Below are 21,451 nucleotides of genomic sequence, written 5' to 3'. Positions count from 1 at the left end.
CCCATCACAGATGGTAATTCTGTTTTTAAAAACCAGTGTCTTAATGGAAGTTGGTGGTGGTTTGTTTTTTTGGGGGGTTGAATTTAAAATATTCACTTGGAACCTGGGGAGTGTAAAAACTACAGCTTTGCTCCTCTACTATACAGATATAGTGGAGGTTGTCTGTGCTCTCTGGCCCCTGCACATTTGCAGAGAAGCCAGGCAAACATGGCCCTTAGTGGGACTGACTTCCATGCATAAGAGCCAAAACAATGTGGCATTTCTTAATAAACAGGTTGGAGAAATAGAGCAATCCAACTAATTCCCAAGATGATCACATTATTGGCTAGACTGTAACTCTGAAGATGCAGCTCTTGATGGGATGTTTTGTCCCTACTGTGGGGCTGTAAGACAATGGGAAACATGCTTCTCTCACACTTCACAGTGGTGACTTAGACTGTGTCTACACGGGCATGCATATTAAGTACTGTACATGCTCCCCATACCTGTGTGGAGTCTCCACTCTCCACATTATGCTGTACTGGACATGGGTATAATGCCTTGTAAACATACATAACCACATTCACACTGCTGCTCTGGTTCTGCAACATTAGCACTACCATTTCAAGGGTGGTATTCCCAGGGTTCTGTGTGTCAGAAGGAGACGCTCTCTGGAAACCACTTTGCAGTGCCAACAACACAAAGCACCTACCTTCATACATGCCAATGGCAGTTCCTGATCATGTCACCCTTTCACTGTTATTCTCTAACCAACTGGGTGGATAACCTGGAGCAATTGCATGAGGATCAGTTTCTGGTCCTGCTCCTTATTGTAGGACAAAAGGTTATGTAGTGAAGTAGGCAGCTGGGGAGATGCTGGATTGAATTTGGGCAGAATTTGCTGACCTGTTGAAGACAGTGAGGGTCAATGATGATTCGTTCAGCTCTCATGGGACAGATATGGTGAATGTCAATATTTCCACAGTATGCCCATGGGTGGACTGTTCCTTTTGATACAGGATAACTGGCACAGTGTGGTGGGATCGCCTAATTCTGGAAACCTGAGATGATCAGCAGTCGCTTCAGAACTTCTGAATGAGGAAACAAATCTTTATGGAGCTATGTGAAGAGCATGCAACAAACCTCCAGTGCCAGAACAATTAATTCAGGGAAGCCGCACCAATTCAGAAATGGGTTACTATTGCCCTGTAGAAGCTGACAACATCAGATAGACACAGGTCCATTGCAAACCACTTTGGGATTGGAAAGCCCACTGTTGGGGTTTTGGCTGTGCAGGTTCATGAGGCAATTAACACTGATCTACCCTGGTAGTTGCTATAAGAAACTTTTCTGAAATAATAGCTGGATTTGAGAAGATGGGTTTTCAGAACTGTGCGGTGGCCATCAATGGCACCCATATCTCAATAGTTTGCCTATCACAGGGGGCAAATGAGTGTGTGAACTGAAAATGTTACTCTTAGGTCCACTGAGCCATGCAGAATGAGCTTCAAAGCAGATCAATGAATATAAACATGGGGAAATACTGGAAAGGTTCATAATGCCAGGGTGTTGAGGAGATCGGGATTGTACTTGAAGGGAGAAGGGGGGTGTATCTGTGGCAACTGTAGTTTTGGGGGACCCTACATACCTGCATCTAACTTGGCTCATGAAACCGTACCCCAACATCAATGACCCTTGAAAAAGGGAATTCAATTAAAAGCTTAGTTGTTGCAGACTGATTGCTGTGTGCACATTTGGTAAACTGAAAGCTCCGTGGCGCTGTTCACACCCTGTACGTGCACATGCCAATAATGCACATAAGGGAATATTTTCACACACTTGTGGGACTAAATAGTTTTGTGAGGGTTTTGCTCATGCGTAACTGAAGGTCATTAGCCATTTGTTCATGTGATAGTGCACATATTAAAGGCAATTATAACAGCCTACCTCCATTTAGCTACCACCTTTAGGATTGGGTTTTGGTCTATGGAGGAAGAAAAGGAGTACTTGTGGCACCTTAGAGACTAACCAATTTATTTGAGCAGAAGCTTTCGTGAGCTACAGCTCACTTCATCGGATGCATAAAGTGGAAAATACAGTGAGGAGATTTATATACACACAGACCATGAAAAAATGGGTGTTTATCATACACACTGTAAGGAGAGTGATCACTTAAGATGAGCTATTACCAGCAGGAGAGTGAGGTGGGGGGGAGAAAACCTTTTGAAGTGATAATCAAGATGGGCCATTTCCAGGAGTTAACAAGAACGTCTGAGGAACAGTGTGGGGGGAGGGGTGGGGAGGAATAAACATGGGGAAATAGTTTTACTTTGTATAATGACTCAACCACTCCCAGTCTCTATTCAAACCTAAGTTAATTGTATCCAATTTGCAAATTAATTCCAATTCAGCAGTCTCTCCTTGGAGACTGTTTTTGAAGTTTTTTTTGTTGAAGAATAGTCACTTTTAGGTCAGAAATCGAGTGACCAGAGAGATTGAAGTGTTCTCCGACTGGTTTATGAATGTTATAATTCTTGACATCTGATTTGTGTCCATTTATTCTTTTACATAGAGACTGTCCAGTTTGACCCATGTAGATGGCAGAGGGGCATTGCTGGCACATGATGGCAAATATCACATTGGTAGATGCAGGTGAATGAGCCTCTGATAGCGTGGCTGACGTGATTAGGCCCTATGATGGTGTCCCCTGAATAGATATGTGGGCACAGTTGGCAATGGGCTTTGTTGCAAGGATAGGTTCCTGGGTTAGTGGTTCTGTTGTGTGGTGTGTGTGGTTGCTGGTGAGTATTTGCTTCAGGTTGGGGGGCTGTCTGTAGGCAAGGACTGGCCTGCCTCCCAAGATTTGTGAGAGTGATGGGTCATCCTTCAGGATAGGTTGTAGATCCTTGATGATGCATTGGAGAGGTTTTAGTTGGGGGCTGAAGGTGATGGCTAGTGGCGTTCTGTTATTTTCTTTGTTGAGCCTGTCATAGAATCATAGAATATAAGGGTTGGAAGGGACCCCAGAAGGTCATCTAGTCCAACCCCCTGCTCAAAGCAGGACCAATTCCCAGTTAAATCATCCCAGCCAGGGCTTTGTCAAGCCTGACCTTAAAAACCTCTAAGGAAGGAGATTCCACCACCTCCCTAGGTAACGCATTCCAGTGTTTCACCACCCTCATAGTGAAAAAGTTTTTCCTAATATCCAATCTAAACCTCCCCCACTGTAACTTGAGACCATTACTCCTCGTTCTGTCATCTGATACCATTGAGAACAGTCTAGAGCCATCCTCTTTGGAACCCCCTTTCAGGTAGTTGAAAACAGCTATCAAATCCCCCCTCATTCTTCTCTTCTGCAGGCTAAACAATCCCAGCTCCCTCAGCCTCTCCTCATAACTCATATGTTCCAGACCCCTAATCATTTTTGTTGCCCTTCGCTGGACTCTCTCCAATTTATCCACATCCTTCTTGAAGTGTGGGGCCCAAAACTGGACACAGTACTCCAGATGAGGCCTCACCAATGTCGAATAGAGGGGAACGATCACGTCCCTCGATCTGCTCGCTATGCCCCTACTTATACATCCCAAAATGCCATTGGCCTTCTTGGCAACAAGGGCACACTGCTGACTCATATCCAGCTTCTCGTCCACTGTCACCCCTAAGTCCTTTTCCGCAGAACTGCTGCCTAGCCATTCGGTCCCTAGTCTGTAGCTGTGCATTGGGTTCTTCCGTCCCGAGTGCAGGACCCTGCACTTATCCTTATTGAACCTCATCAGATTTCTTTTGGCCCAATCCTCCAATTTGTCTAGGTCCTTCTGTATCCTATCCCTCCCCTCCAGCGTATCTACCACTCCTCCCAGTTTAGTATCATCCGCAAATTTGCTGAGAGTGCAATCCACACCATCCTCCAGATCATTTATGAAGATATTGAACAAAACCGGCCCCAGGACCGACCCTTGGGGCACACCACTTGATACCGGCTGCCAACTAGACATGGAGCCATTGATCACTACCCGTTGAGCCCGACAATCTAGCCAGCTTTCTACCCACCTTGTAGTGCATTCATCCAGCCATACTTCCTTAACTTGCTGACAAGAATACTGTGGGAGACCGTGTCAAAAGCTTTGCTAAAGTCAAGAAACAATACATCCACTGCTTTCCCTTCATCCACAGAACCAGTAATCTCATCATAGAAGGCGATTAGATTAGTCAGGCATGACCTTCCCTTGGTGAATCCATGCTGGCTGTTCCTGATCACTTTCCTCTCATGCAAGTGCTTCAGGATTGATTCTTTGAGGACCTGCTCCATGATTTTTCCAGGGACTGAAGTGAGGCTGACTGGCCTGTAGTTCCCAGGATCCTCCTTCTTCCCTTTTTTAAAGATTGGCACTACATTAGCCTTTTTCCAGTCATCCGGGACTTCCCCGGTTCGCCACGAGTTTTCAAAGATAATGGCCAATGGCTCTGCAATCACAGCCGCCAGTTCCTTCAGCACTCTCGGATGCAACTCGTCCGGCCCCATGGACTTGTGCACGTCCAGCTTTTCTAAAAAGTCCCTAACCACCTCTATCTCCACAGAGGGCTGGCCATCTCTTCCCCATTTTGTGATGCCCAGCGTAGCAGTCTGGGAGCTGACCTTGTTAGTGAAAACAGAGGCAAAAAAAGCATTGAGTACATTAGCTTTTTCCACATCCTCTGTCACTAGTTTGCCTCCCTCATTCAGTAAGGGGCCCACACATTCCTTGGCTTTCTTCTTGTTGCCAACATACCTGAAGAAACCTTTCTTGTTACTCTTGACATCTCTGGCTAGCTGCAGCTCCAGGTGCGATTTGGCCCTCCTGATAACATTCCTACATGCCCTAGCAATATTTTTATACTCTTCCCTGGTCATATGTCCAACCTTCCACTTCTTGTAAGCTTCTTTTTTATGTTTAAGATCCGCTAAGATTTCACCATTAAGCCAAGCTGGTCGCCTGCCATATTTACTATTCTTTCGACTCATCGGGATGGTTTGTCCCTGTAACCTCAACAGGGATTCCTTGAAATACAGCCAGCTCTCCTGGACTCCTTTCCCCTTCAAGTTAGTCCCCCAGGGGATCCTGGCCATCCGTTCCCTGAGGGAGTCGAAGTCTGCTTTCCTGAAGTCCAGCGTCCGTATCGTGCTGCTTACCTTTCTTCCCTGTGTCCTGTAGTAGGTGACTTCTGGGTACTCTTCTGGCTCTGTCAATCTGTTTCTTCACTAAATGCTAACTGCATTTAGCAGCTGTTGTAGAGCCCTAATCCCTACTATGGTTGTAACTGCTTAATGTTTTGAGGAGGAGGAAGAAGGGGCTGTTGATTCATAGAGTAGTAGCAAATGCTATCATTGCCTGTATTGTTACTGGAAATGTTTCCGTTTTCTGCATGTGATCTAAGCCATAAAGCTGTTCATCTGATTATTTTCTGTGTTGTAGAGCAGTAGTTCTCAAACTTATTTGATTGTGTGCCCCTTCTTTGTGTCTGTAGTAGTTTACAATCCTCCTCCCCGCACCTCCAGGTGCCTGGCCAGCAGCTGCCACTCTCCAACTGCCCAGCTTTGAAGGCAGAGTGGAGAGTGGCAGCTGCTGGCCAGCCACCCAACTCCAAAGTCCTTCTCATCTGCGGCTGCTGTCTGTGGGGTGCTGCTCTTGCTCTCCCAGCAGAATGGTTTCTCTCTCAGGAGTTAAAGGTCCTGCCAGTTCAAAGGCAAAGATAGCATATTTTTTAGTGTTGGAAGAAGCCAAGTAATCTGCGCTCCTCCTCCCACCCCCCCAATAACATAACTTTGTTACAGAAGGAAGGCCACTATATTGACACTTTTCAGCATTCCAGGAAATATGACTGTTAGACTAGCATTGCCTCTCAGACAACTTTGGCAGCCCATGAGGAAGAAGCAGAGGTTACAAATGGTAAGAAAAATGTTTAAAAATATTATAGTTTTCATAGTGTCTTGGGAGGGGTGGTGCGGGGGGTTCCTTCCAGGGACTATGTTACCATATGGCAAGTTCTTCCTTAAAGGCTGGACAACATAGCTGTTTTTAAGGTACCATAATGGGGGGGGGGGTGGGAAAGGACGTGGCTTTCCTGTCCTGTGGAGGAGATTTGGCAATCTATGCCAGAAAGCTGTTTCTGCTAATGTCCATCCCTCTATATATTGCTGAATGGAGAGGTTTGGTCAGCTATGAAGTTGGACCAAGCAGATTTGCACAGCTGTTGAAACTCAAGAACTAGATGGAGCTTTTGCTACGCCAGAAATTTGCTTAAATATGCCTATAGGGCTGGGATGCAGTTCAATTGGAAATTGACCATATTCTCAGCTAACCTACAGAGCTTCTTTGTAAAGGGAAGTGTTAGACAAGGGACAATAAAAATTCTGTAATCTTCCAAGGGAGAAAGGACTGCTGTGACTAACTTTTTTTCTCCAGACAACCAAAGTGTTCTGCAAATGTATTCTGTTCCCTTCCCCTGCCCAGACCTACCCCACTCTCCACCCATCCTCAGCTGTATCCTTTCTAACCTGCTCCCTCCCTTCCCCAAGATATGTGGTCCTGGGAGCTGCCTGACTGCTAGCTGATAAAGGCACAGAGTCTATTATTTTTATTTAAAAAAATAATTTTTTTTATTAAAAATTGAGTTAAATAATTTTAGCCAAATGTATAATAATGGTTCATCTAAAATCATCGATTTATAATAATGTCATCTTGGGGACCATTTTGAGGTGGAGAGGAGTAGGGGCTCTATGGAGCGGAGGCGGGGGGAAGTTGGAGGAGTTTGGGAAGGCGATGGGGTTGACAGTACCTTGGATTCAGCACTGCAGTTCAAACTCGGACATAGCCATGTGTGGCATATTATCCAGGGAGGAAAAGTCACTGCACAGTACTTCAAATGCCCTGGACCTTAAAATCAGGACTCTAGAACCAGAGCATGAGGGCATATTGGGAGGCCACTGTAACTTACCAACTTCAGGTCTGCCTCATGTTTGTCAGGGGGGACAGGCTCCTCTGGGTAGAGGTAGAGAATCACATGCTTCTCATCCTCCAGATGTTCCGGAACCTCCTCCATGGTCTCTGCTGCTTCCTCACCCTGGTCCTCATCAGCATCCCATCACACAATCATGAGCCACTTCAGGCTTTATACTGGAAGCCCCTGACAGCATCCCATCGAGTTCCTCATAGGGGTATGTACAACGGGTCCTCTCTGAGTGACTGCTTGAGTCTTTTGCCTTCCTGTACAGGAGCCTCAAGTGCTTGATGAATTCCTGGCACAGGGCTGGAGCCCACTGAATACCCACCTTCTCCAGCCTCTGTGAAATTTCCTGGCACAGATGAATATTCCTGCCTCTCCAGCAGAAGTCAAGAAGGATGATGTGCTCAGGCAACACAGCTGTGGTCAGTGAGCCAGGTGGCTGCTCTCAGAGCACGACCCATGTTAATCTGAACAGAGTGCAGTGGAAAGCTGTACTGTTGTGGTCACACACTCCTCTGTCCTCCTGTTTTCACTGGCAGTAGTGGCCTATATAGGTTGGTAAGGGTAAGGAGGAAAAAAAGGGGTTCAGTGCATTGTGGGAATGAGGGTGGAAAGATCACTGAAACTTGAGACCTGGCACACATCTCTGACCCCTGTCCATGCTGCAAAATGGCACAAATGTAGGGCAGTGCCTCAGCCCAAGGTGTACAGTTACCTACACCCCTCAGGTATGCTAGGTTATTCATCCTCTGCTCACTGTCAGACATGTGCATCTAAAGGTTAGGTGTGGACCACAGGAGGATTATGGTACAACCACACACATGGACAGGTGTACTGTCGCTAGTGTAGATGTACCCTATGTGGAATTACTTGATTTATGGTATGAGAAGATAATCAGGCATGATATCTTCAGGTGCAGCAGAGACTCATGGGCCACAGTGTCCACACGTCACTCTTGGAAAGATATATTCCCTGACAACATAGTTCCATCCTTATCCTTCCTCTGTGCCTTTAGGTAGGTGTGATGGGGTGTTCACTCCACACAGGTAGTAAAATGCTTAATGTGGGCCTGAGAGGCCAATTAACATGTGGTTGCACTTGGAGGATGGGGTAGGCCTAATTTAAGATTCCCTGCTGCGGGAGAAGCTGCATGGTTTCTATAAAGGGAGGAAGTCTGGAACAGAATGGGGCTGTAGGGAGAGAGGGGAAGAGCTCAGTAAGCCACTTCTGGGTAGTGGAGAGCACAGGAGCTTCAGGAGGGAGTTTACACCTGGCCCTGATGAGAGAGGGGAGCAGGGATGAAGGAGTCTCTGGAAGTGGGCCTGAGAGACAGCCAACCCACTGGCAGAAGGTGTTGGAGGGGGTCTGCAGTTGAAGATCCTGACTAGAGGTAAGACTCCAGGGAGGTGACCCCTTAAAGTCAGTGCTCTGTAGAAGAACAGAGAGCTGGGGAGGACTCAAGATACATTTAAAAGTTGAAGCCGAGAGAAAGGGCAGGAGTTGCTTTTGAGTTTGGTTAAAAGACTTCTGGGAGAAACCCTGTGACTACTGTTCTGACAGGAGTGGACTAGAAGAGGAGCCCTCGAGGGATCACACATGTCCTTTTGATGACCAGTGGCAAGTGGGGCATTGTCTGTGTGGGACACTGATATTCCAAAAGGAGAGAAACTTTAAAGTGACCTTACTGGAGGGCCAAGTTGCAAGAAGTGGTAGACCACCATGGGACTGGAATGACCATAGGCAGGGAATGCTAGATGACAAATGAGCTTTTCTGCCATACCCAACAATGAGTCGGTGCACCTGTGGTGAGTGCAGTCTTCCACAGGAAGCTTGTGCCACTGTTTGCATTTGCATCATGGGTGTGCAAGGTTTGTGAAAGGAGGGAAGCTTTGTGCTTTCTCTCCTCAACTGTGTAGTTCTACAGAGCTAGTCACAAACTAGCACTACGATTTTACAGGTCAGATCTGAGACCAAACCTGCAAGCATTCCCTGGTGCAGAGCACCATGAACACAGAAGTTTGGAGTCTGAATCAATTGTAAGGGCAAGGGCCATGTCTAATTATAGAACAGGTGTGAATATGCACATTGTACTGACGAAAATAAGTACTAAGCAAAGTTTGTGTACTCTGCCTTTTTTTAAAAAAAAACTTCAATATCCATTTTTCCAGTGTCTTATTTTCAAACATAATATATTTTAAACGGAATTAAAAAAATTAAACCCGCAGACTTCAGCGGAGCTGGTGGCAGCTTTTATCACACTGTTCACTTCAACCTGCCTATGCTGACTCTGCCAGCAGACTGTTTAAAGTTCCTGTGGCTTGAGGACAAGCCAGTCCTTACTGAAAAGGAGATGTTTATCTGCTCAGATAAGGTGTGTGTTTTTTTAATTTCAATACTCAGCTCTGATTAAGGGAGGAGGGGGACATTTTTTTTGAAAAATTAAGTAGTTTAAGTCCTTTTTTCGGTTAAATAAAAGCATCTTCACTGGAAGTAGCCATAGTGTAGGGTCTAAGCACAGAGCTAAACTGAAAGCAAGTTTCATCTCTGTTTGTGCTCTTGTATCCTCAGTTAAGGTATCCCCAGCCTAAAGCAATACAAGGATGACTCAGGAGATTGGTAATGGGCTACAAAGTCTTTCCCTTTTATATCACGTCTCCAAACCCAGTCCAGGTTGATAGTCACTGGTTGCTATGTGACCAGACCTGGAAGTCTCAATTCACTTCCTAGTTGACAGGTATCTAGTTGTGACTATCCTCTCAATGAGCACTTATTAGCAAACTCCAGTAGACACACTGAGTTCCAAGAGAAGTCAATGAAATGTAGATTGGCCACCAAGGGCTCAATTGTGAGCAACCCTACTCAGCAGCTGTGAGGTTCTGGGGTGAACCCAGGCTAGTAAGGGGTTGTGTGACAGCCTGTCCTGCAAGTTAACTCTGGGTGCCTTAAAAGCTTTGCTGTGAGCTACAGCTCTGACACCAACAGCCAGCATACAAGTCACAGCTTGGCTTCCACCTTGGCTTCCCTGTTACCTTTTGCAGAATAACCCAGCACTCCCCGAGTCTGAAATTTCCCCAAAACAGTCTGCCCTGTAAAGTCCAGTCTTCTCGCTGAACACTTATGAAGTTAAGTTTGCTGCTTCCTTAAAGAGACAGTACCCACCAGATTATTACCTTACCTGGGTGTAGCACACTCATTTTTAATCAAAGCACTGAAGTAGCTTATAGTAAAAGTAAAACAGTTTATTAAACAAAAGATCATAGTTTTAAGTGGTACTAGGTATAAGGAGAGGGTTATAAGCAAACAGAAGTAAAAATACCCTTTTAAGACTACAATTTGCAACAAATTACAATCTTTGCCTAAGTAGATTTCTTGCCCCTACTCCGTTCCCAGAGACTTCAATCCCTTTGGTTGAAGGATCCAGCATTCTATTATCTCAAGAGCTCTGACCCCATTAGTCTGTCAAATGGTGGATGCCAAAATGGTCTTCTCTCTCTTATCTTCCCAAAGTTCATCGGCCCTGCTTCAAGAGACAGGGTGGTTTCCTGGGGATGCAGTCTCCACCCCACCCCCTCCCACTGAGATTAAGTAGTCATCTTTCCCCACTTCCTCTCCTGATGGCTTTGTTTACTTTGCAAGTAAGTAAGATTTCTCTTTTGTCCTTGGTCGCATCTTGCTTACTTTACATCAGAGACACATTCAAGAGGCCAGAACCGTATTCCTTTGTCTGGAACAGATGTGGCTAGGAACTGTTTGCCAACTACATTTAAGGGCATATTTGCAGCACATATCTATGAAGTCCTTTCTGGGTTTACCATATATGTGTCATGCAAGAATATTGAATAACAGTGAGGTATTAGTTCTCTAATGATATTACGTGCCACCATTTGGGTATATAGTAGAATTTTAAGGTTACAAACGTCTTGTGAATGGAGCTTGTTCATAACTGAAAAGTTCATAACTCTGAACAAAACGATATGGTTGTTCTTTCAAAAAATTACAATGGAACATTCACTTGATACAGCTTTGAAACTTTACTATGCAAAAGAAAAATGCTGATTTTAACTATCTTAATTTAAATGAAACTAGCACAGAAACAGGTTCCTTACCTGTCAAATTTTAAAAACATTCTCTTTTTATTTTTAGTCGTTTGTTACAATACACTACTGTTTTAATTTGCTTTGTTTGCTGCTGCCTGATTGCGTACCTCCTGTTCCAAATGTGGTGGTGTGGCTGAATGGTTTGTTTGTAACTCCGGTGTTTGTAACTCTGAGGTTCGACAGTACATCATGACAGTGTGCCAGCTGGCACTGGAGTGGTCTTAGGGTCACACCAGCACTAGGGATCTGTGTTCCCTGTAAGCGGCACGATTGGGCAGCCATGCAGGAGAGATTGAAGTGCCGCCCAGCTGATAGCAGAGTGTGCACAGTTGGCAGTATGTGTTCAGGTGCCCAGCCCCACGTGTTGCTCTGTCCTGCAACTGCTCCTGGGACCTTCCTGCTGGCTGTGCAGAGCAGAGCAGGGTAGGGGTGGAGTGGAGTGGGGGGTGGAGTGGGGAGGAGGGCTCTTATGTCAGGGTATCTTCCTCTCCCCACCCCTGCGCCATCTCCACGGAGTTGGGGAGGGGAGACAACAGGGCTCAGGACAGAGCAGGAGAGCTTTCAGTGACTGTCTTAAAGAGACAGCGCACAGCTTTCTGTGCGTGCACGCGCACACACAGTCTGTCTCTCTCACACACTGTCACAGTCTGACACACCCTGACTGTTACACAGACAAAGTTTCTATGTCAGTCTGTCTCACATAGACTGGACACATGCAGTCTGTCACTCAGTCTCTGTGCCACACAGTCTGTCACACACGCACAGAGTTTGTCACACCCAGACCTCTCAACACATAATTGTGGTGGTGTTACTTCCTGCAATGCACATATATTCTCTGTAATGTTATTCTTTCAAAGTGTTGTTTTACTGTTTTAACTGGTCTATATATTTCATAATTTTTATTTCTTACACTTAAAATTTAATTATTTGAGTCGTGAGTTCTAAAATGTCCTGGCTGGAGTAATTATCCCTATGGTAACTTTTTAAAAATATATATTCTATCTAGGTTTTTTGTTTCTACTGGTGGCACATGTCTGCACATACCTCGGAGCACATAATTTTTTTTCCCGCAAATGGATGGAAAAAATTAGAGGGAACATTGCTAGGGATTAGGAAATCTGAAGGCAACCTTTATGCCCCTGCACAAGTTACTGCTGTTCCCCTTCCCACAAAGGAAGACAGAGGTGAGAAATGGATGGCTCTTTGCCTCTGCCCCCTCAATGCAACAGCCAGCGCAGCTGAGTTGAGGGAGGGGAAAGTAAGGGCTTGTCTAAACAGGGAAATTTACCACTATAATTATACCAGTATAATTTTACTGCTGTAGTTCTACCATTCCCTATGTGGACACTTATGAGTGCCTTTGTCCAGTGTATCTTATGCTACTTTGAGTAACAAAACAAAACCATTAAGAGTGTCTACATGAGGATTTGTTCCAGTATATTGGTAAATTTCCTTGTGTAGACAAGCCCTAAATTGTAGTAGGAAAAAGGCTGATAGCACGTATCTTTCCCCATGAAGCATGAGGGAAGGACTTGCTCTGCTCTTGGGGTAGTAGAGCTGTTCATGTCGCCGGCCTCTGGAGAGCTTGCTAGGTGCCAATCTGCCCCTGAATGAGCAAGGAGACTGAAATACTACCCTCTGCAGTGCATCCCCATCAAAGTTACAGCATATTCCCAGGGCCATGTGGGGAAGCTAACGCTGCCAGTGCCCAGGATGTACTTGTTCTGTGGATAAGCAGAGCACTTCAGTCCAGGGTGGTCACATTTAGGAGTGGTGTACTCGCATGCGCGCGCATGCACACACAAATTTAAAATGCATGATTTTATATTTTCCAGTAAAATGAAAGTTTTTTCCCTTGGGTTCTCCTCCTTTAAAATGTTTACAACTCTACGAACACCCCCCCACACACACACACACTCCAATGAGGTTTTCAATGTGTTAAAAAGAAAAAAAAAACATTCTAGGAAAGCAATAATATGCTTCACTACTGGATTTTTCGTACGATAACTACATTGCTCTAGTGGCAGAAGCAATGGGTTTTTTGCTTCATCCTGCCTTAGAGAGGTCTTATAACACAACAAGTCTTTCTTAAAATTGAAAAAAAAAATGAAGCCCACCCACACCAATGGAGTATAAATTGGCAGGTCTGCTGTCTTTGCAGCATGCGTAATCTGTGCCAGGGGACATAAGTTGGAGTCCAATGAGTGTTCCCACATCCAAATCACTTGCACAGTGCAGAGCTCCAAAGATGTCATTTGAAAACTGGAACTGTCTTACAGGACTAATTGCAAGATTTTGCAGGGTTTCCCACAGGAGCCAATAATACAGGTTGCTCTTTTAGATTTGCTTCTCTAAGGTAAAAAAACACACTGGATGGCTTTTTAGCATTTGAAAGCTTCCCTTCTGATTTTTTTTTCTTTTTTCCTCCAGGGTAAATTAGTATCTCAGCATTATTCTTTATGTTGGTTTCTTTTTTGTTTCCATTCACGTCTTTGCTATTTTTGAGTGGACAGCTGTTCTGTATTAATCTAAATGGAGAGGTTTTTTGTGGTTTAATTGTGTTTAACTGTTTTTTTCTCCCATTTATCTTCTATTTCAAAATAATGCCATTTGATTTTTTTTAAATCATATTTCTTTTTGTACTTGGTCTCTTCTCTTCAACTTACCTTCCTAATGCTTCACACATCAATACCTATACACACACTGATCACACATTTCTGAGCCACTTAATGGTGAATGTGAAAACCCAGAAGATAATAAAAAAGCCAGTTCTGGATAATCAACTGCCACTTGATCACCCTATAGAGGCCATATGAGGGTAACTGTGTTGGGAGTGATGAGTTGTTATAGAATTAAAACAAGAACTGTGGAAAGGTAGATAGTCAATGATTCATTTCAAACAACTGGCTATGATAAATTAGGTGAAACTCCAGGAGGAGTTCATAACATTTCATTTTCTTCTACCAGTCTCCTCTTCATTCTTTCTTCCATGCCATTTCCAACATGTGGAAGAATCTTCATTTAGGACCGGCTCCAAAGCAGTGGGTGCTGAATCAAGTCTGCAAATTCCTTCTGAAAACACTTTTCTTCCATGATGCCTACACAGATTCATGTCAGTGTTTGTGCCATCAGAAAACAGTTAATATAATACCAAAGAGCAAGCATTTAGAATGTCAGAAAATATCTAGAGTCTCAGATTTAGTATCCATTGAACATGTATAAGGTTAAAGAGTTTTTGCTAGAGCCAGTGATTTTCAATACTGAGGGCAAGTCACCAGTTACTGTTTTAAAAGTGGTGGTTGTTCCTATGCAATATTATAGATTCTAAGATCGGAAGGGACCATGATCATCTAGCCTGACCGCCGTATAACACAGACCATAGAACTTCCCCAAATAATTCCTAGAGCATACCTTTTAGAAAAGAAACATCCAATCTGGATTTAAAAAATGGTCAGTGATGGAGACTCTGCCATGTTTCAATGGTTAATTACTCTCACCATTAAAATTTTATGCTTTATTTCCAGTCTGCATTTGTCTAGCTTCAACTTCCAGACCTTGAATCATTCTCTGCTATATTGAAGAGCCCATTATTAAATATTTATTCCCCGTGTAGGTACTTAGACTATAATCAAGTCACTCCTTAACCCTCTCTTTGTTGAGATCAATAGAGTAAGATCCTTGAGTCTATCACTGTAAGGCATGTTTTCTAATCCTGTAATCTTTCTTGTGTCTCTTCTCTGAGCCCTCTCTACTTTATTAACATCATTCTTGAATTGTGGACTCCAGAACTGGACACAGTATTCCTGCAGTGGTTGCACCAGTGCTAAATACAGAGGTAAAATAGCCTCTGTAATCCTGCTTGAGATTCCCATGTTATGCATCTCAGGATCTCATTAGCTCTTTTGGCCACAGCATCTCACTGGGAAATCATGTTCAGCTGATTATTCAACATGACTGCTTCCCAGAATAAAGTCCCCCCATCGTGTAAGTATCCAAGTGATCCAGATCTTAATCGGAGACCTGTCCTACTCATTATTTACTATTCCCCCAATTTGTGTGTTATCTGCGCACTTTTTTCCATGATGATCATAGAATATCAGCGTTGGAAGGGACCTCAGGAGGTCATCTAGTACAACTTCCCTCCTTCTCCTCCCCTCCCCCCCCCCCAAGCAGGACCAATCCCCAACTAAATCATCCCCGCCAGGGCTTTGTCAAGCCTGACCTTAAAATCCTCTAAGGAAGGAGATTCCACCACCTCCCTAGGTAACCCATTCCAGTGCTTCACCACCCTCCTAGTGAAAGACTTTTTTACCTAATATCCAACATTAAACCTTCCCCACTGCAACTTGAGACTCCTACTCCTTGTTCTGTCATCTGGTACCACTGAGAACAGTCTAGATCCATTCTCTTTGGAACCCCCCTTCAGGTAGTTGAAAGCAGCTATCAAATCCCCCCTCATTCTTCTCTTCTGCAGACTAAATAATCCCAGTTCCCTCAGCCTCTCCTCATAAGTCATGTGTTCCAGTCCCCTAATCATTTTTGTTGCCCTCCGCTGGACTCTTTACAAGAAGAATGTGGAAAAATTGGAGTGTGGGGTACAAAACTGGACACAGTACTCCAGCTGAGGCCTCACCAATGCCAAATGGATGGGAATGATCACAGCCCTTGATCTGCTGGCAATGGTCCTACTTATACAGGCCAAAATGCCATTAGCCTTCTTGGAAACAATGGCACACTGTTGACTCCTATACAGCTTCTTGTCCACTGTAACCCCTAGGTCCTTTTCTGCAGAATTGCTGCCTAGCCACTCGGTCCCTAGTCTGAAGCAGTGCATGGGATTCTTCCATCCTAAGTGCAGGACTCTGTCGTTGCTGAACCTCATCAGATTTCTTTTGGCCCAATCCTCTGACTTTTATGTTGTCTTCTAGGTCACTGATAATGTAAAATAGCATAGGGCCAACAACTGATTCCTGGGGACCCCACTGGAAACAAACCTGTTGACAATTTCTCATTGATAGTTACATTTTGAGGCCTATTAATTAGCTGGTTTTTAATCTATTAAACGTATGCCATGTTAATTTTATATTTTAGTTTTTAATGTGTCATACACTACCAAGTCAAATGCTTTTATAGAAATCTGTGCATATGTCAACACTATTTCCTTTATATAAAAAAAAAAATCAAGTTAGACAGTATTTGTTGGTTAGCTGTTAATTCATTGAATTCCATATCAGCTGGTTGTCCAGTTTACCCTTTTAAAAACTGGCACAATATTAGATTTCTTCCAGTCTTCTAGAACTTTTTCCCAGTGAAAAATCAACATTAATGGTCCATTAATGAACTTCTCATTTAAATCTGGAACTGCTGATTTTAAAATGTCTAACTTTTGTACCTTCTGTTTACTGTCCTCCGGAGATACTAATGGAATGGAAAGAGTGTTGTCTCACCATATGGTGAGACTATATCATGTGTTTCTCCCCCTCCACCCCCCCTCCCGATATAGAACAAATATTTATTGAACACTTCTGCTTTTTCTGCATTATTATTGATAATTCTACCAGTTCCATCTAGTCTGTTATTAAAAACAGATACCATAGTTAGGAGTTTTTTTTGTTTCTAATATATTTATAGGAACTCCTTATTGTCCTTAATTATGTTGCCATAGATTTCTCCTGGTTTCCTTATCAATTTTCTAAAATTCCTAGCTCTTGATTTATATTCATTATTATTAACTTCCCTTTTCTTCCACTTGTTATACATTTGTTTACAGCTGCCTCCACTTTCTCTAAATAAGGTCTTTTGGGGAGGAGGGAAGCATAACTTTCTTCCTCAATTGTGGCTTTTCAGGCATCTAGTAAGGTGTGCTTAAATGATTTGCAATTATCATTCAGATTTTTCTGATTAAATTCTTCCTCCCAGTTGCTCTGGCTCATCAGCTTTGGGCAACTGGTCCTATTAAAGCACCAAGCATATATATCACTTGTCTGGACATTCTGCTTGCACATAATCAAGTCATGATCATTTGTATCTAAGTTACCATTAATTTTTAGTCTGTGATCTGTTCATCTTCATCTGTTAGGACAAGGTCTAATAAAGAATTCCCTGTGTTGGCTGCCACATTTTTCATTAGATGACAAATTCCTATTATGTTTAGAAGTTCTAAGGATGTTTTAATATTGGCAGTATGAGACCTTTGGCATAAGTCACTCAGATTGAAGTCCCCCATGATCTCACCGTTTCTTCCCTATACGTTGTAGATGTCATCCGGTTCCCTAGTGTGATTTGGTGGTCTGTAGGAGATGCCCAATAGTACCCATCTTGTGTTTGATCTATTAGAATATTGATCCATAAACATTCAAGATAATTTTATTTCAAGTTATCAGTTATTCAGAAATAGGTAATGCCATTTTTGACAGAGTACCACACTCCTTTCCCTTTTGTCCACTCAATCCTTCCTAAATAGGAAAGAGTTCCCAGAGACACTGTTTCTAGGCCACACCTACATCTAGCAGTTAGTGAGAAGGAACAGCACTTCAAAGGCTTGGTCACTGATTCTTCAGTCTCACAGGTCTTCTGTCAAAAAGATCTCCTGCTCGTGTTTGTATTTCCATCAGTCCCTCGTTCCACCCAGTGGGATAGGTGTAAGAATTAGATCACCAATTATATGCAGTATTCTGAAACTGTTCTGGGCTGGGGTTGGTGTTGCTGTAGGAGTTGTCACAGATTACTGATGTATAATAGGTTTCAGAGTAGCAGTCGTGTTAGTCTGTATTTGCAAAAAGAAAAGGAGTACTTGTGGCACCTTAGAGACTAACCAATTTACTTGAGCATAAGCTTTCATGAGCTACAGCTCACTTCATCAGATGCACATCTGATGAAGTGAGCTGTAGCTCACGAAAGCTTATGCTCAAATAAATTGGTTAGTCTCTAAGGTGCCACAAGTACTCCTTTTCTTTTTGATGTATAGTACAAATTGTTAGTATATTTTGCTGAGAAAGCCCAGATGCTCTGGCCAGTGTTTTCCTGAAAGTGGAAATTCTAGATCAATCCAACTGATTTTCAGGAGCACTAAATTCCAATACATGCTGAAGGGAGTTGAGAAATATATTCATTATGTCTGGTGAGACTGCCCTAAGTTAGTTATTTGGGTACAAATAATAGAACAAATATACTAACAGGAACTAAAACTCCCAGTGAATTCATTAGTTCTCTTATTGGAACTTCTTGACAAAGGCATATAGCCATTCAAAGTGGAACTTTAATATCTTATCCTTTTTTATATTATGACCTTTAGCATATTGATGCACAACATAGAAAAAGAAATGCCTTCTGGTTGTGTAACTTTTAATTCATACTTAAGAATATAGATCAACCTTTCTCTTCTAAATAGATGACTCAGTTCTTAGATCAATCCCTCTGTATTCCACTTATTTGTGCTCGATAAAGTGTGAAATTATTTTTTTAATTGAGTTCGAGAAACTACTGTATTCTTGAGGAAAGTGGTGCTGAAAGAATTAAAACAGCTTTGTTCCTCAGCCGTTTGGTCAGAAGGAAATATTTTGAAGAAGTCTTAGTAGAGATCTAACTAGTATCTCTATGATCTATCTTTTGTTCACTCCCAGATTGTACTGCAATAACCCCCCCCCCTTTATAAATAGCTATTTATTAACTATAATCCCAGAGAAATGGTGATTACTATGAATTTATATAACTTTGTTAAATCTCATAGTAGTGACTCACTGTTTTGCACATGAAATAGTGACTTCTAACCCTTGTTCTTGCCATGTATAGTACATGGAAATGAATTTTACCACAAGTGTTTGTACTTTATGCTAATAGAAAACAATACAGAGGAATTGTTCCTGAGCAAATTTCCAAAGGCAAGGAGCCAAGGAAGAGAAAACCAAAAACAATTTAAGACATTTTGAGGACATTGGCATTTCAAATCTAAACAATTTGTTTGAGATAGGAAATGTGTTTTTAATGCTGCCACTTCAATCTGGGCATTTTCTTTGTTGTATAGGTTCTCTCTCACTCACACATTTTCTTAATGAAAAGGAGGACCTGTGGCACCTTAGAGACTAACAAATTTATTTGAGCATAAGCTTTCGTGAACTATAGCTCACTTCATTGGATGCATTCAGTGGAAAATACTGAATTTTCCACTGAATGCATCCGATGAAGTGAGCTGTTGCTCACGAAAGCTTATGCTCAAATACGTTTGTTACTCCTTTTCTTTTTGTGAATACAGACTACTTGTGGCACCTTAGACTAACATGGCTGCTACTCTGAAACCTGTCATTTTCTTAATGGTTAAATACTACTTGTCAGGCTCGAATAGTAAATTTGAGGGGAATATATTCAAAATATTAGAAATAGAATGCTGGGGATTTTAGTGTTTGGGCCATCTATTCCCAACATCCGTGTTCTGCATGATCTGATATTACTTACCAGGGCACACTTTGGACTGCGGAATCTATGGCACCAGTAATCCTTACTACTTTTCCCCCCCATCAATAATTCTTTCAACCAAAACTTATTTTCTATCCCCATCCAAAGTCTCTATGGCTAGGCTTACTACTTTCATTCCTAAACTTTAACACATTCCTCACTCATGCTTTTTGTCCCCTCATCCATTTCAATTCATTTCCCTCCACTCCTTGTGGCCCCTTGAACCTTCCTGATACCATCCTGTCCCTGAATAGAAAAATCAGCTAAGTCTACACTTGGAGCTAGGGCTGGGAATCCCAGCCCATATCGAGTTACTCACACTAGCTTTCACCAAGTTAGCACACTAAAAATAGCGTGGCCACAGCGTGAGCGCTGGTGGAAGGGGCTAGTTGCCCCTGTATGCTCAGGGTGACTAGCCTGAGCCACCGCTGCCTGTGCTACCATGACTAATGTGCTGGTTTTAATGTGCCAGCTTGAGGAGAGCTGGCGTGAGTATATCGGCGCAAGCTGGGGGTCTCACTGCTAGCTTCAAGTGCGGATCTAGCTTAAGCATCCACTTTTTTAATACCTTTCTTCCATCTCTGGGCCCCATTTTCCTTCACTGATCTCATATTTCAGCTCTTCTGACTCTTCTCCATAAAATCCTCTTCTGTCTAGCTCCTTCTTAAATGAAATAAATATCCCCCCCTTGTTCCTGTCATTTACCCATTCACTACAGCTCCAGCCTTCCCCAGCAAGGTTCTTGAAGATGGAAATCCTTTTTTTACCACACAGCAATGTCTTTGACAAGTGTGAATCCTGGTTGTGGTCTTGTTTTAGCTTGAGAACCACTTTTCTTCCTACCGCTGTAGGCATTTCTGGCTCCTTCAGGTGTTTGTTACTTCCTGTCTCTATTTTCTTAGAGTGTTTCTAATGTTGGCCACCTCTTTGTGTCTAGGACCCTACTCCTTTTCCAATACCTTACCTATCCATTTCTCTAATAGATTTCCCTATACTTCTCCCTGTTGGTCATCTTACTCATACTGTACCTTTAACTTTAAACTGTTTTTGTGCTAAACAGAAGAATAAATATGGTGTGTCATGGTATCTGGCATTCTCAGCTATGTCATACCAATCTCAGGTCCGATTGGAAAACAGAGCAGGCACCCCAAACTGGTGATATTAGATTTCACCAAGCCAGTGACAAATGTGCACTCAGACCACTATATTAGTCTTGGCATGGAGTCATGGACAGTCCCTTTCAGCTCTCCAGTGCCTTTTTGCTACCCAAACTGAACTTTGATTTTTTTTTTTTTTTTTTTGGTACAAAAGTTTTATTCATCCTGATCCTCCATTTGTTGCCTTTAAAACTTCTGGAACTGCTTCTTGGTGCCAGGAGCCTTTGTGACCTTGAGGACGTTAAATCTGACTGTCTTGCTGAGGGGACATCATTCTCTCTTCTCCCCCTCCCCCAGTCCTAATATCCCCAATCTGGACATCCCTGAAGCAGGGGGAGAGATGTATGGACATATAGTCTTCTTGTGTTTCTCAAAATAGTTGTACTTGCGGATATAGTGTAAGTAATCCCTGCAGATGACGATGGTACACTGCATCTTCATCTTGGTAACCACACCTGACAGGATACAACCACAAATAGAGACATTACCAGTGAACGGGCTAAAACCAAAATCAATCACACATTAGGTTACTCCCAGCCCCAAGGGGCCAGTCACTTACCACAGGACAACTGATGCATTTTTTTTTTTTGGTGAGATAAAGAGTAATAGCCAATTTCTTTAGTAAATTAACTATAGATTTATTAGCTAAGAAAAATGAGTTATTGAGAGGTTAATAGGTAAATTACATTACAGGTGAGTCACTTTGTATACTAGTTGATATGCAGTGATGTGGTATTTGCTAGTTTCCCATAGGCCTTTTAGGATAGCCCAATATGGCTTTGA

General features: G+C 42.9%; 1 long non-coding RNA gene across 1 annotated transcript in view; it reads left to right on the top strand.

The window, feature by feature from the left end:
• The first annotated feature begins 10,468 nt into the window (after positions 1–10,468).
• The window catches only part of LOC142071401 (uncharacterized), a 65,641-nt gene continuing 54,658 nt past the window's right edge, over positions 10,469–21,451 (top strand). Inside the window, exon 1 of the long non-coding RNA XR_012667433.1 lies at positions 10,469–10,598. This is a non-coding gene — a long non-coding RNA (uncharacterized LOC142071401). The remainder of the gene's footprint in view (positions 10,599–21,451) is intronic.

Source organism: Caretta caretta, chromosome 3 (assembly GCF_965140235.1).
Source record: "Caretta caretta isolate rCarCar2 chromosome 3, rCarCar1.hap1, whole genome shotgun sequence".
NCBI lineage: Eukaryota > Metazoa > Chordata > Testudines > Cheloniidae > Caretta > Caretta caretta.
The sequence above is the reverse complement of the archived record's forward strand: the minus strand, read 5'-3'. Positions and strand labels throughout refer to the sequence as shown.